At 41.9% G+C, this 16,332-nt stretch overlaps 1 protein-coding gene across 5 annotated transcripts in view; it reads right to left on the bottom strand.

Moving 5' to 3' along the window:
* The window catches only part of LOC115084059 (corticotropin-releasing factor receptor 2), a 670,575-nt gene that overhangs the window by 180,371 nt on the left and 473,872 nt on the right, over window positions 1-16,332 (bottom strand). The gene's annotated exons all lie outside the window — the stretch shown is intronic.

Below are 16,332 nucleotides of genomic sequence, written 5' to 3'. Positions count from 1 at the left end.
TGATACAGTATGTCCCGTAAGATATCGTTCATCATATTTTGAAAGACTGCAGGTGCATTACTTAAACCGAAGGGCATGACAAGGGATTCAAAGTGTTCATCACAGGTGTTAAAAGCAGTCTTCCATTCGTCTTCTTCTTGAATACGCACCAAGTTGTATTTAGGTCCAATTTGGAAAATATTTTGGCCCCTTGGAGTCTATCAAACAGTTCAGATATTAAGGGCAGAGGGTACCTGTCCTTGATGGTAATCTCATTCAGACCCCTGTAGTCGATGAAGGGGCGTAAGGTGCCATTTTTTTCCCTACGAAAAAGAAGCCTGCACCAGCAGGGGATTTGGAAGGTCTGATAAATCCCTGTTGTAGATTTTCTTGTATGTAGGTAGACATAGCTTTGGTCTCAGCTACAGAAAGAGGGTAGCTCTTCCTTTGGGAGGTTCAAAATTTGGCTTCAGATTTATGGCACAACCGAACTCTCTGGGTGGCGGAAGAACATCAGCGGCTTGCTTGGAGAAAACATCCTGAAATGAGGCGAATTGTGGAGGTAAGCCAGGTAATGAAGGAGTGGTAGGCATGCAGATGAGCGGTGAAACTTCAGCAAGACACTGACCATGACAGTCTGGTCCCCACCGGGACAGTTCCAAGGTAGCCCAATTAAATTGTGGCATATGGTCTTGAAGCCACGGCAAGCCCAACACCACCAGATGCATGGTTTTTTCCAACACTAGAAAAGAAATTGATTCTGAGTGTAGGGCTCCAGTGCGCAGGCCAATGGCCTGGGTGGTCAATGAAACTTCTCCAGGAAGTGGTTCTCCATGGATGGATGACAATAGCAGAGGCTTAGCTATTGGTGTGGTAGGAATCCGTAGATGTTCGACCAAGCGCTTAAGAATAATATTACCTCCGGCACCGGAATCAATGAGAGCGAGAGTCTGAAATTCGAGACCTTCGCAAAGCAGAGATACAGGAAAGATAATGGAGGAGTAGGAGAGGTGAGGCCCAGGAGAAGTCCTCCCGCAGATTCTAGGCCTGTCAGTTTCCGGGAAAAATGGGTCAGGTTTGGACTGCATGACCCGATTGGCCACAGTACATGCACAACCCCATGCTCTTGCGATAACGTCTCTCCTTAGAGGTCAAGTGGCTTTGGCCTAGTTGCATAGGTTCTTCCTCCTCTAGGGGTGCAGATGGTAAGCTGGAAGCAATAGGCACAGGTTTAGGATGGTTAGCCCCCACTGTAGACATTCGTGGACTCTTAACCTCTTGAGTACGATCACAGATACAGCGGTCAATTCTCCCTGCTAGTTCCATCAGGGACTCAAGGGAATCAGGCAGATCACGAGCCACTAATTCGTCCTTTATGCGAGAGTTGAGACCCTCCATGAATGTGGCACATAAGCATCCAGTGTCCCAATGAAGTTCGGATTCAATAGCAAAGTCTGTAAGTGGCTTGTTACCTTGCTGAAGGTTGAGCAAGGCGGATCCAGCGATAGTCTGGCGAGCCGGGTCATCAAACACAGACTTAAAAAGTTGTAGAAATCCTGGTAGGTCATTCACGTTCCCATAGCGATGAAGCCCAGGAAGGGCTCATCCTTCAAGGACCGACAGGATGTAGGTGGTCTTTGAATCCTCAGTGGGAAAGAGGGTAGGCTGTAATGAAAAATGCATGCTGCATTGATTGATGAACCCTCTGCACATCTTGACTTCACCCGTGAAGCGGGTAGGTGTAGATAAAGGCACAGTGGTCTTAAGGGTTACCACTGGCGACAGCAATTCCTTCACAGGAGGAGCTGAAGAGTTCAGTTGAGCGTGTAACTGATTGAAAGCAATAGCTAGGTTCTCCAAAGACCTTTGTTCTGTAATCCGCTGGGCTAGGCCAGGGATGGCCTGCAGGGCTGCGAGCTGAGCTGAGTCCATGGAGTTAGCAATCTGTTTTGTTTGAGGCATTGTGGACCCTTTGTCATACCACCCACAAATCAACAGACAAACAGAAAGAACCAACCACATTCTTTGTGAGCCTACGTAAATGAAGATCAGGATGTTTCTGTTACCCTGGGCCAAATTCTGCCACAATAACCATATGAGTGAGGCTGTTGGTTCCTCACTCTTCTGGATCGTTTATGGCAGACATCCTCGCACCCCTTTGCCTCTCTCTTTGTCTGTGTTGTCCCCTTCAGCTAATGCTTTAGGCCAGAGTTTTGGAGGGCTTTGGCAAAAAATCTGACAGCACTTGACCACAGCAGCAGTTAAATATAAGATGCAAGCTGACAGGAAGCACAGCACCTGAAACCTGTAGACATAGCCTGGCTGAGAACGCACAGTCTCCATCTGAAAACACCATCCATGAAGTTTTCACCCAGGTTTATTGGACCCTTTACAATCTAGTGACAAATGAGACTTGTCTCATATCAATTCAATGCTAAAGGTTCATAACATCTTCCACATGTCTCTACTCAAGCTATTGCTCTTATCATAGCCTCTCTGTTCCATTCCTGAGCCTACCAACATGGCCACAGAAGAAGACATCATAAAATTCCAGGCGTATCGGAGGCAAGTTACATTACCTTGAATACATGGAAACTGACCAATATGTCCATTTATCTCAATTAACCAGAAGGTTCCATAGCCTCTTTCTCCACAAGTTGAAGCCAAGGGTTCGGGGAGAGGGCCTAGAAGGGAAGTACTGTAACATTGGGCCAACCATGCATTACCCTGGACACGAATGAAGGCCCCGCAGCAGGAAATTGGCTGCAGCACCGGCCCAGAAGCCAAAGGCTCAACTTGGAGGGAAAGGGTTTGGTTCAGGTGAAGTCATATCTGACCCAGAACATGTCCACCTACTGTTGGCTTGGGCCTGGTAGGTTTACCTGCTAGGCTGTGTCAACCACGCCACAGCTCAAGGGCTCATGAATCACAGTTGCACCGCTGAATATACCCAGATAACTTCAAAATTAGCCAGAAAAGTATATTTGGCTAAGTTTAGACCTGCTCAGTATCAGGTTTATTGAGCCATACAAGTTTGTATATTACCACTTATCCAGCTAAATTAACCAGACTAGTAGCTCCTCCCCATTATATCCCCATCCTGCCCATTACTTAGCTGGCTAATAAGAACATAAGAACATAAGAATATGCCATACTGGGTCAGACCAAGGGTCCATCAAGCCCAGCATCCTGTTTCCAACAGTGGCCAATCCAGGCCATAAGACCCTGGCAAGTACCCAAAAACTAAGTCTATTCCATGTTACCATTGCTAATAATAGCGGTGGTTATTATATAAGTCAACTTAATTAATAGCGGGTAATGGACTTCTCATCCAAGAACTTATCCAATCCTTTTTTAAACACAGCTATACTAACTGCACTAACCACATCCTATGGCAACACATTCCAGAGTTTAATTGTGCGTTGAGTGAAAAAGAACTTTCTCCGATTAGTTTTAAAAGTGCCACATGCTAACTTCATGGACTGCTCCCTAGTCTTTCTATTATCCAAAAGAGTAAAAAACCGATTCACATCTACCTGTTCTAGACCTCTCATGATTTTAAACACCTCTATCATTTCCCCCCCTTAGCCGTCTCTTCTCCAAGCTGAAAAGTCCTAACTTCTTTAGTCTTTCCTCATAGGGGAGCTGTTACATTCCCTTTATCATTTTGGTAGCCCTTCTCTGTACCTTCTCCATCGCAATTACATCTTGAGATGCGGCGACCAGAATTGTACACAATATTCAAGGTGCGGTCTCACCATGGAGCGATACAGAGGCATTATGACATTTTCCGTTTTATTCACCATTCCCTTTTTAATAATTCCCAACATTCTGTTTGCTTTTATGACTGCTGCAGCACACTGAACCAACGATTTCAATGTGTTATCCACTATGACGCCTAGATCTCTTTCTTGGGTAGTAGCAACTTATATGGAATCTAACATTGTGTAACTATAGCATGGGTTATTTTTCCCTATATGCATCACCTTGCACTTGTCCACATTAAATTTCATCTGCCATTTAGATACTTAGCAGGAAAAGCAGTTATCCAGCTAAATGGTAGCCAATGAATGGGGTTGGATAATCAGATGTCACCGTTTAGCTAGATAATTATCTGGCTAGCTGGCACTGAATGTTGACCTCTATAGTCTTACCTTATGGTATAATTGGACAAAATACAACAGAATTCCTTATCATTGGAAATTATGAGAGGTAAAGAGGTTTAAACTAAATATATAGCAAAGGTATAGTATAGTGATATGCACAAATAAATAAATAGATGTCTTACTTTAGTGTATTATTGGCTACAGCACATAAGAAGTCCTTAACATTAAAAAAGGTGAGAGAAGAAGAAGTGTATTCAATCTTATTTGTATGAATTACAGAGATCTTGGCTCCTGTGTATATAGTGGAATGAGGGATACAGTGTAGGAAACTGAGTGGGAAGTTGGGCAGGGAATAATTTGGCTTGTCTGTCCATTGCATCAACCCTTGAATGATTGACAGAAAAGCCAGGCTTTCACCATGGCAATATAGTTTTAGCTCTATCAAATGAATAACATTAAAACAGTTTGACATTGTGCAAGAAACATTATGGAAGTTAATTGATGGGAAAATAATTTCAGAAATCCAAGCCATTTATTTCAGTTCTACTAACCTGAAGCATCTGTATTAATTTGGTTTAGCATGGGACTCCAGATAACCTTTCCAGCCACATAATCAATTAGTACAGACTGCTAGTCTGTTTGGATATGGTACAAACAGAAGGGCGTGATCTTTAATAACCCTGTACTGAATATCTTTCTTTTTCTCTGATGACCACTTTACAACTTGTTGCCCTTCTCAAGATGTCAGGTACACAACAACTATTGCTACTTTGTGTGTGTAGTACTGCTATCCAAAGCACTGAATAAAAGAATGAATCAACATGGGAGTTATATAATAGAAAAGTGCAGCTATTACTCTTTTGGTCTAATCAGGGTTTTATTATAGAAGGATTTCAACAAGTCAGATTTCAGCCAATCTAGTGGAAAATGCTACAGGACCTTTAATGTCCACACGGTAGGCAGAACTCAATTATTAAAGAATAGCACAGATGTCATCAAATTTTACAGTGAACTCATTGGTAAAGATTTGCAGCTTGCAGAGATAGAGTAGGCAAAACCTTTGGTATCAACACTAAACTCAATGGCAATCCACTAAAAGTAAAGCCAATGAACAGATTACTTTTATTTATTATGATTTATTTATAGACATTTAATATTCCTCTTTTAACCAAGAATGACATCAAGGCGGATTATAACAAATTTAAAAACATTTGAATTACTATACAGTTAGCATCAAATTCACAGTTAGTGAATATATATTGGTACAGACTATAGGGTATAACTCTTACTAAAGTGTAATCAATGACATATAAATAAAACATGTTTGAGCTATTTAATTCCATATTTTGAAGTGTTCCTCATTCAATTAATTCTTAATTACCAATTGCATAGCAGTTAGCAGCAAAAATACAATGGCATGTAAATTATGGCCTTCAAAATCGGGATTTAGGTGGTTGGGAGGCTTCTGTCAGGAAAGTTTGGGTGAAAAGCCATGCTTTAGCTTTTTTTTTTTTTGAAAGTGAGGTAGCAGGGCTCAAGTTATAAAGCTAGAGGTCTACTGTTCCAAATATTTGGCGCATAGCACCTGAGGTTCGGAGTCTAGTACAAGCCAATCTGACAGAGGCCAGAGGAGGGGAGGAAAGAAAGGGCAATTGGGAGGATCGGAATTCTTTTGTCCTGTTTATTTGTCCTGTTTATTTGTACACTTAACAATGAGGCAAAGAGTTTTGAATTTTACCATGCTTTGAGCTGGGAGCCAGTGTAATTGATTTAGAATTGGTTTTAAGTGATCTGTTGCTTTGGCTCCTACCAGAATTCTTGCAGCTGTACTTTGTAGCTTTGTACTTTGTAGCTTTGTACAGCATCTTGTACAGATGCTGCTGAATAGAGAATTTCAGTAGTTGCAGCTGGTAATTGTTTAGAGTTTGTGTGTGCCTGAAATAAAAAGCTTATCAAAAAATAACCCGAAAAGGTAAAAAGGTATCATGCAATGCAATGTAATTTCATCCTGTAGTATGCAGAAAGATCTAATACATCACCATGTTATTAAATCATACGACCTTCATAATGCTGCGGATGCTAAGTGCACTCTATTCCAGAATGAATAATGTCTTCAAAGACAAGCATCCATTGTTTATAAGTGTGTGTCATGAGTCCTCTTGGTTGAATGACCAAGAGTTCTTTTTTTGATTTTTCAAATTGCAAATAAAAATCTTCTATTACTGGTAAGAAATGTTTTCAGTCTTTAGTAATAAGACATTTATCTGAGGCAGGAAATCATCTCAATGCTTCTCAATCTCAAATTGAGAATCATCATAATCTCAAGTGGAAATCTTTTTCCAGACTGTTATTTACACTATATAGTGTCCCTGTTCCTTGGTATATGTTGGCCGAACTAGCTGCAGGATGTGTTTTTGTCTGAGAGAAGTTAGGAGTCGCATTAATAATTTAGAAATTCAGAGTTGCATTAATAATTCAACAGTTAATGCAACATTGTCAAACATTGCTTGGAAACAAATCATATTTTTTTCAGATCTTAAATGGACAGACTTACGAGTGATTTAACTATCTCCATGAGGAAGCAACATTTCAACCGTTCTAAACTGTCTTGGACAACACTTCATTTTTCAGTTTAATAGTGTTACACCAAATGGGCTAAATGAAGCCATAGATTGGCACACTCTATACCATAAACATTCTTGTAGTTATTTAAATGGCCAGTCTAATGATAAGTTTTTTTGCACTAAAAGCATATTTGTGATTGGCCAACTGTTTAGCCCCTGCTGGCAGTCCTTTAAAAATGGCGCCATCACACCTACAAGTTTCATTATGACAGGATGCTGACAAGAATTTCCTCTCTCATTTCTGAATGAATCTGACACAATCTCTTGGTGTATTATTTAATTAGATAATTTGTGTGTAAACACATAATAGTGTCAATTTGCACAGCATAAATCGAGCCATTCTTTGACATACTTTACCATATGAACATTTTTTGTTATTTAAATTGACTGCTTTTTTGATAATTTTGTGCACCCCTTCGTGCAATCCTTGTGCTTCTAAAAAAAAAAAAAAAAAAATCTTTTATATTTTTCTGTTATTTAACTTTTATTCCAATTCTTTACCTTTTCTTTTCACTTGTTAACAATTTTAATTAGAAATGTTCATTGTATTAGACTATGGAAATTTATTTCCTGCTATTCTGTTTAATGTAAACCGGAATGATTTACATCGGATGTAAGAATGTCGGTATATAAAAATTATAAATAAATAAATAAATAAATAAATAATTTCCTCCATACTGCTAGTGTATTTGTGATTGGATGGCTATTCAGTTCCCAAAAGCAGCCCTTTAAAAATTATGCCTTATCGTGCTGCATTTCCATTATGATGGGACACTGACAAGAAATCCTTCTGACATTTTTGAGTGAGTCAGACACACACTGCTCACTATCTAATATAGATTATTTATATATAAACATCTAGATATTGAAATGGAATTTTCTCATGATGCTGTGATGCTGACAAGAATTCCCTCTGTTATATTTGAATCATGATACACTGAATCAATGTTTTTTTATTTCTTTCTTATGAAAAGTATTTTATGCAATGTAATTCTCTACAATATGATTATGCTGTGATATTATATGCTTCCATTTATTTCCCCCCTTAATGCTTATGCTGAAGATTGATCTTTTAATTTAATCCTAACTTTATATGCCCCTGATGCAGATCATGAAACACTGAATCATGTTGGACCGATCTGACTGTGAAGCACTACTATGATTCTCTGCTTGTGACTGAGAAGCACTGAGGTGATTTCCTGCCTCAGATACGTATCATATTACTAAAGAAAGAAAGAAAATATTTCTTAGCAGTATAGAAGATTCTTATTTGCAATTTGAAAAATCAAAATTTTTTTCATTCAACCAAGAGGACTCGTGACCTATGCTTAAAAACAATGGACACTTGTCTTTGAAGACATTAATCACTCTGGAATAGAGTGCACTCAGCGTCCATGGCATTATGAATGTCATATAATTTAATAATATGTTGATGTGTTAGATCTGGTGGTGTACTCAATAGGGAAAATTTACATTAAAATAAAAAACTAACATAAGGAAGTAATTGCTCATAGTGGGGTACATTTTTAAAAAAAGCGCCAGCGCGTACTTTTGTTTGCACACCAGGCGCAAACAAAAGTATGCCGGATCTCAATAGATACGCGAGTAGCCGTGCGTATCTTTTAAAATCCGGGGTCGGCGCGCGCAAGGGAGTGCACATTTGTGCACCTTGCGCACAGCGAGTCCCGCGCGCTGCCCGTTCCCTCCGAGGCCTCTCCGAAATCGGAGCGGCCTCGGAGGGAACTTTCCTTCCGCTTCCCCCCACCTTCCCCTCCCTAACCCCCCCCCCCCAGCCCTATTAAACCCCCCGACCTTTATCGCAAAAGTTACGCCTGCTCGAGGCAGGTGTAACTTGCGTGAGCCGGTGGCCCACTGGTGCGCCATCAGCGCGCCTGACCCGGGGGCTGGTCCGGAGGCCTCAGCCACGCCCCATGGAACGCCCCCAGAACGCCCCCCGGAATGCCCCGAACATCGTGCCACTCCCCGACACGCCCCCTAGCAAAGCACCGGGACTTATATGTGCTGCCGAGCCTATGCAAAATAGGCTCAGTGCGCGAGGTGGTTTTTTTTTGAGGGTTACGCGCGTAACTTATGTGTGTAACCCTTTTAAAATCCACCCCAGTTTGTGTATGCCTGTGTAAAAAGCTAGCAAAAGATCAGTAGTCACCTTGTAAAGGTACTAGAGTACTGTGATTGATTTGAGTTGATGCCAATATTTGTTAAACAGGAAGAATAGCACAGGGTCACTCAGGCTAACTGAAGTGTAAATCAGCAAAGGGGTTTTGTAAAACTAACTTGCCTTTGAAGCACAAGATATATTGCAGGGGAAGAGCTCAGTAACTCTCAGTCCTGTGGGAGTATTGAGAAGAGAAGAAGATTTTACTGCTGGCTGAAGAGGATTGGTGAGTATTGCTTTGGGAAATTTTAGGACTTAAATAGTTTGGGGGAGAGGTGAAAAAGTGGGGTATATTCTGTAGTTCATCTGCCTGAATAAAAAGGAAGCATAAGGTAGGTAACTGTTTAGAGTTTGTGTGTTTATCACTAGTCCAATTAATAAGAGAGAGACAAGTAAAGAACAATGACAAACAATTCTTATCTTCTGTAATCAATGGAGAAATTATATAAACACCATTACTAATAGTAAATGGACATTGAGTACTTAAGCTGGTATCATACCAGGTGATAAATTAGGCTATATAATCCATCATTCTTGTTGTAATGGGGTGGTCTATTGCCTTCACGCGGGCCGATGGAGCACACTGTTAACTCGCCATTGGACGCGTGTTTTCCCTTACCCCTTATTCAGTAAGGGGCCGAAAACGCGCGTCCAACCCGCCAAACCTAATAGCGCCCTCAACATGCAAATGCATGTTGATGGCCCTATTAGGTATTCCCGCGCAATTCAGAAAACAAATGTGCAGCCAAGCCGCACATTTTGCTTTCAGAAATTAGCGCCTATCCAAAGGTAGGCGCTAATTTCTTCGGGCAGCAGGAAAGTGCACAGAAAAGCAGTAAAAAAAACAATATCATGGCGGTATTAAGATGGAGATCCCAAAGGTTAAAAAAAAGTAAAAAAAAAAAAAAAATTTAAATGGGTCAGCGGCTGTTGGGTCGAAAACCGGATGCTCAATTTTGCCGGCGTCCGGTTTCCGAGCCCGTGGCTGTCAGCGGGCTTGAGAACTGACGCCGGCAAAATTGAGCGTCGGCTGTCAAACCCACTGACAGCCGCCGCTCCGGGCCAAAAGGAGGCGCTAGGGATGCGCTAGTGTCCCTAGGGCCTCCTTTTCCTGTTTCTACTGCCGGGCCTAATTTAAATACTGAATTGCACGCACAGGCGAGTGGCCTGTGCGCGCCGGGAGAGCAGGCGTTCGTGGACTTTACTGAATCGGCCCGAATGTTTGCCTCAACTGGCTGAATATCACCAAATTTAATCAAGTTCCAGCATATGCTATTTTGATTATTTTCTCTATGTAATCCTTATAGATAAAGTATCCAATAATTATGGCTCTTCACAACAGCTAATAAACAGGCTCTCCATTTTTTTTTCAAAATGCATTTAAAAGAAATGTGTGCACATTTTCACTTGAAAAGTCCAGTCTTTCTTATATGCACTTTTTAAAAAATACATTTAAAACTCTGTAAGAAACTTATCTTGAATGAATGAAAACTCTAAGATGTTGCAGAGCTTCTATAGTAGTAAGACTTCACAATCCTAACATGAATAACCACCGATATATCTCACCCGACACGACAGTGTTTTGGCATTATTTCACCTGCATCAAGGGTATGTCCTTAACACCTAAAAAAATGTTAAATAAGTTAAGGACATATGATAACATATTTAACATTTTTTCAGGTGTTAAGGACATAACCCTGTTGCAGGTGAAATAATCCCAAAACGCTGCCGTGTCAGGTGGGATATTGGCGTTTATCCATGTTAGAAGCGTGAAGCCTTACTACTGTTAGAAGCTCTACAATGCCTTGAACATGCAGGAACTTTGATAGAATTCAAAAAGAACCACAGCCTTATAGTAAAGATCTGACTTTCATAGCAGATAGAAACAAAATATTGAATAAATGTGCATTAGATCTAATGATCTTGATTATACAGAAAGTGAAGTCAGTAGCTGCACATTTGAAAAGTGAATTGGATTCTGATTTACTCGCAGCACATACTTCTTCCACAGCAGAGACATTCACAGTAACATAGTAGCATAGGAATAACAGCAGAAAACCACCAAATGGCTATGCAATCTGCCCAGCCAGATTCTTATAGTAATAACTGCTGCTCTGTGCAGGTTACCCCCATGTTTCTCTTAAAAGGTAGTAACTGCTGCTCCGTGCAGTTACCCCCAAGCCTTATATCATATCATAAAAAATTACTGGTAGCAACGAGGTCCATATTCAAAAGCTATTTAGATGGATAACTTACAAGTTAACTAATTGGCAAATGTGGTATATTCAGCCAGTTATCCAGCTAAATTATAGTTGGATAGGCTATAATTTAGCTGGATAAAAAAGGGGCGTTTCAGGAGCATTCCTGGGAGGGGTTCAGTCATCCGGCTAAACTAGCTGGATATTGACTATACTGGGCGAGGTTAGTCGGGTAACTTTAAACCTGCTTCTTAGCAAGTCTAAAGTTATCCGGCCATGTGTGGCCAGATGACGTGCTACTTAACTGGATATCTTGAAAGATAACCAGCTAAGTAGCGCTGTCATTATCAAACCAAAGAAAGATTCAGAAGGCCAATCTTCTCCCTCCCCTCCTAAAGCTTAATACAAAGGCCCTCAGGCTGTACTCTCCTACTCACCCCTACAAACCTTTGTAAAGACTTAGGAAGAGGCCCCTATTGTATGCCTGCCCTGGTCCCAATTTTCTATTAAAGGCTGCCTTCCTTCCTGCCCCCTCACCCACAAGGAATCATAGTGCTGCCTATCCCCCCATCCCTCCCCAGACACCTCTGATACTTTATCGATCCAAGCCAGAAGTGAGGGACCCTCTGCCTCTGTCAGAGCAGCACTGGAGTCGCCGGGAGTGGGGCAGGGGATCCCTCACTCCCTTCTCGGAACAACAAGGTATCAGAAGGGACTGGGGAGAATTGGAGGGATAGGGTGGTTTGCTACTCCATTAAAACAATAAGGATGGAATATATATAGCCTAATTTATCCCTGGTATGATACCAGCTGAAGTACTCAATGTTAGTAATAGTGTTTATATAATTGCTCCATTGATTACAGGAAATAAGAACTGACTGAGTCACTGTTCTTTACTTGACTCTCTAGAATTTCTCTAGAATTTGTGTGCGCCTAAAATAAAAATCTAGCATAAGGTAGGTAACTGTTTAGAATTTGTGTGTGTCTGAATAAAAGCAGTAGAATGATAAACCCAAGAGGTGAATACATCTGTACACAATGGGGTGGATTTTAAAACCCCCTAAAACTCTTTTGAAGATGTGATATGTTTAATTTTTTTGATTAGACTATTTAGGATATCTGCACATGATATTGTTTACAATTTAGAGATGTTTATTGTATCTTTGAGTTATATCTCCATGTATACTTTTTATTAGTTGATGAATATGTAACAATATGTTTGTGGACACTGTAAAATACACTATGTGTTGTTTTAGTGGTTGAATGGTATGGTTGTGAATGAGTGTATGTGCTAGATAGTATTTATTGTCTAGATAGAGTTTTTATTATGTGGTCTCAACAATAAAAAATGTTTGCACAGATTGATGTGTGATGTGTTATAAGAATTGTGTGTTCTCTAATGTGGATATTGTTGTGGGAGGGAAGGTAGCATTCTCTGAAATTCTCCTTGATCAATGTGCAGGTCCTCAGAGGCAGGCAGAACTCTGGAATCTCAATGCGTGGATGAAAGAATGGTGCAGGGAAGAAGGATTCAGTTTTGTGAGGAATTGGGCAACCTTTTGGGGATGGGGAAGCCTTTTCCGAAAGGATGGGCTCCATTTAATGAAGGTGAAAGCAGGCTGCTAGCACTAACATTTAAAAAGGAGGTAGAGCAACTTTTAAACTAGAACAAGGGGGAAAGCTGAAGGTTGCTCAGCAGCATATGTTTCAGAAGGCGGTATTTTCAAAAGATACTAATGACACAGGAGAATAAGAATATCCCAACAGAGAGATTCCAATAAAAACCTATAAGAACCAGATGAGTTAAAAGATTCCAAATTATCCCTGTCAACTAAAAAGCAGATTGTTAATACAAAATAATCCCATGCTTTGAAATGTCTATGTGTCAATACCAGAAGTTTAAGAAGTAAGATGGGAGAGTTAAGAGTGTATAGCACTTGTCACGGGGCTGCGAGATGGAGTCAAGTCGCACCCTTGCAGAGGCAGTGCAGGACCACAGAGCTGAACTAGGGCTGGTGTTCTGCCTAAACAAACTCCTCGCTTGCTGGTTGAGCCCTTGGGTTATGGGGACGGTAGGGCTTTTCAGTGAAATATCAGGCTGGAAGAGGTAGAGCAGGCTGGATGAGGCAGGGCAGGGGTTTGCACACACAGGACAGGACTAGATAGGGACTGGACAAGGACAAAACTGAACAAGGACAGGACTAGACAGGAAACAAGGAAGCCCAATAGGGTAAAAGGCTGGCAAGGTAATCCTAGTGGGCCTGGAGGCAGCAAGGAGAAACAGGACAGCCCAGGAGGGCACAGAATATGGCAAGGGGGCCTTAGAGCAAGGCCAGAAGGCATGGAAGAGCCCAAGTAGGGGATGAGGCCAAAAGAGTCTGCACAGCAAGATAAGAGGTCATGAGAGGCCACAAGGCAAGGCACGAGACTTGGGTAGGTCGCAAGGCAAAGCAGAATCGCAAGGTAAGAGAGGCCAGGTCAGAGAGCTGAGGAGACTAAATGAAGAAGCACTGAGCAGGCTGAGTTAAGTAGGATTGAGGCTTGGGTGTAGTGTGACTAGTGAGGAGGCAACTGGCAGAGCGAGGAGTGAGGCTTGCTGAGGACCCCTGGTGGAAGGTTGCACAGCAGACAGAACCTTGATACAGGGAGACTGCATAGCAGGTGAAACTGTGACAGACCCCCCCCCCCCACCACCACCACCACCCCCCTCCGTTTATCCCTTCCTCCTGGGTCCCATTTATCATGGGGGCTATGAACTGTTGGTACTAGCTTTCTTTGAACTGGAGTCGGTGGAGTCCAAATTTTCAGGGAAGGCAAAGGTGCTTGGCACAGAAGTGCTGAACTGGTGTTTCTCTGGGCTCGTGGTCTAGGAGTCTAGTCTAGTGTTTTGTTCGCAATCAAGCGCTGAATCAGGTTCCCTGGAGTGCTGAAGCACTGAATCACATTCTCTAGAGCACTGAGGCAGGTTCTCTGGAGCTCTGAGGTGCAAAACATAGGTATGGGCATGACATTTGTAGCACTCAGTAAAAGCTGGAAGGGCCTTGACGTGACAGTAGGGACAGACAAAAAAACAAGCTTAAGAATCTAGAATGTCTTGATTTGCTGGGGCATGAACCCAATTGCTACTGTCTGTAGCAGAATGATTTAAATCTGTACTCAACTCACTGGGTTGGCAGAGAACCCTGCACCCACACCTATGGGTGTTTTTTGGCCTCTTAATTCTGTCACAGGGCAGTGGGCTGGAGTCAAGGAGCACCCCCCACAGAAGTAGTGCAGGATCGCAGGGCTGGACAAAGGCTGGTCTTCTGCCTAACCATTCCTTACCCTTGTAGGTTGAGCCCTTGGGTTTTGAGGGCAGGTACAGCTTGTTTTCTATGGAACATCAGGCTGGACAAGGTAGGGCAGGCTGGACGAGGCAGGGCAAGGGCTTGAATACAGAGCACATACAAGGACAGATCTAGACAGGTACTGGACATGATTAAGACTGAACATGGACTAGACAGGGACAAATCTACACAGGGACTAGACAAGGAAAGAATGAACAAGGACTGGACAAGAACAGGACTAGACAGGTAACAGGAAATAAAGAAGCCCAACAAGGCATTAAGCTGGCAAGGTAATTCTAGCAGGCCTGGAGGCCGCAAAGTACAACAGGAAAGCGTATGAGGACACAGAGCATGGCAAGGGGGCCTGAGAGGCCGCAAAGCAAGGCCAGAAGGCCTGTAAAAGCCCAAAGCAGAGCAAGAGGCCAAGAGAGGCTATAGAGCAGGATAAGAAGCCAAGAAAGGCCACAAGGCAAGGTAGGAGGCCTGGATGGGCTGCAAGGCAAGGCAGGTAAGCAAGTTAAGAGAGGACAGGTGAGAGAACAGAATAAAGAGGCACAGAGGCATTGAGCAGGCTGGGTTAAGAAGGGCTGAGGCTTGGGCGTAGTATGACCAGCGAGGATGTAACTGGCAGAGCTAGGAACGAGGCTCACTGAGGACCTGTGGAAGGAAGGTTGCGCAGCAGGCAGAACATTGGCATGGAGAGATTGCACAGCAGGTGAAGCCATGACAGCACTGAATGAAGAGGTAGATATAACTGGCATCTCCTTGACCTGATGAAAGGAGGATAACCAATGGGATAGTGATATACCAGTATACAAATTATATTGTAGTAATAAGATGGATCAGCTTGGTGGGGGTGGGGTGGCACTTTATGTTCAGGATGGCATAAAGTCCAAAAGGATAAAGATCTTGCAGGAAACTAAATGCACAGTAGAATCTTTATGGGTAGAAATCCCATGTGTGTTGGGGAAGAGTAAAGCAATAGGGTTATACTACCGTCCACCTGGACAAAATGATCAGATGGACAATGTTAAGCTAAGATAAGTTAGGGAAGCTAACAAAATGGGAGATTCCAATTTTTCCAATATTGACTGGGTAAATATAACATCAGCACATACTAGCGAGATAAATTTCCTGGATGGAATAAATAACAGCTTTATGGAGAAATTGGTTCAGGAACGGATGAGAAAGGGAAGCATTTTAGACCTAATTTTTAATGGAATGTAGGATTTGTTGCGAGAGGAAACAGTGGTGGGGCCATTTGGCAATAATCAAATTTGACTTAATGACTGGAATAAATAAATCTACAGCTCTTGCACTAAACTTTCAAAAAGAAGACTTTGACAAAATGAGGAAAATAGAAAAAAGTGAAAGGTGCAGCTAAAAAGGTTAAGAGTGAACAACAGGTGTGGACATTGTTTAAAAAAAACATTTTAGAACTGCAGTCCAGATGCATTCTTTATATTAAAAAAGTTAGAAGTAAGGCCAAACAACTGCAAGTATGTTTAAAAGGTGACGTGAAAGAGGCTAGTATTAGCCAAAAGAACTTCCATCAAAAACTGAAAGGATCCATCTGAAGAAAACTGGAAAAAGCATAAGCATTGCCAAGTTAAATGTAAAACATTGAAAAGACAGGTGCAAGAGAGAATTTAAAAAGAATCTGTCTGAAGAGGCAAAAACTAATAATAAAAACTTTTAAAAATATATCTAAAACAAGAAGCCTTGGAGGGAGTCAGTTGGACCACTAGATGATCGAGAAGCTTTAGGGACACAAAGGGGTAGATTTTCAGAACTTGCAGGCGCTACCCGGTGCGCACACATGGATGCACAATTTTATATCATGCATGCGCTGGCGCGCACATGTTATAAAATTTCAGGTCGGTGCGCGCAAAGGGGGATAGAGTTATGCAAGTATGTGCAGCG

Source organism: Rhinatrema bivittatum, chromosome 2 (assembly GCF_901001135.1).
Source record: "Rhinatrema bivittatum chromosome 2, aRhiBiv1.1, whole genome shotgun sequence".
Taxonomy (NCBI): Eukaryota; Metazoa; Chordata; class Amphibia; order Gymnophiona; family Rhinatrematidae; genus Rhinatrema; species Rhinatrema bivittatum.
Note: the sequence above shows the minus strand (reverse complement) of the source record. Positions and strands in the feature narration are given on the sequence as shown.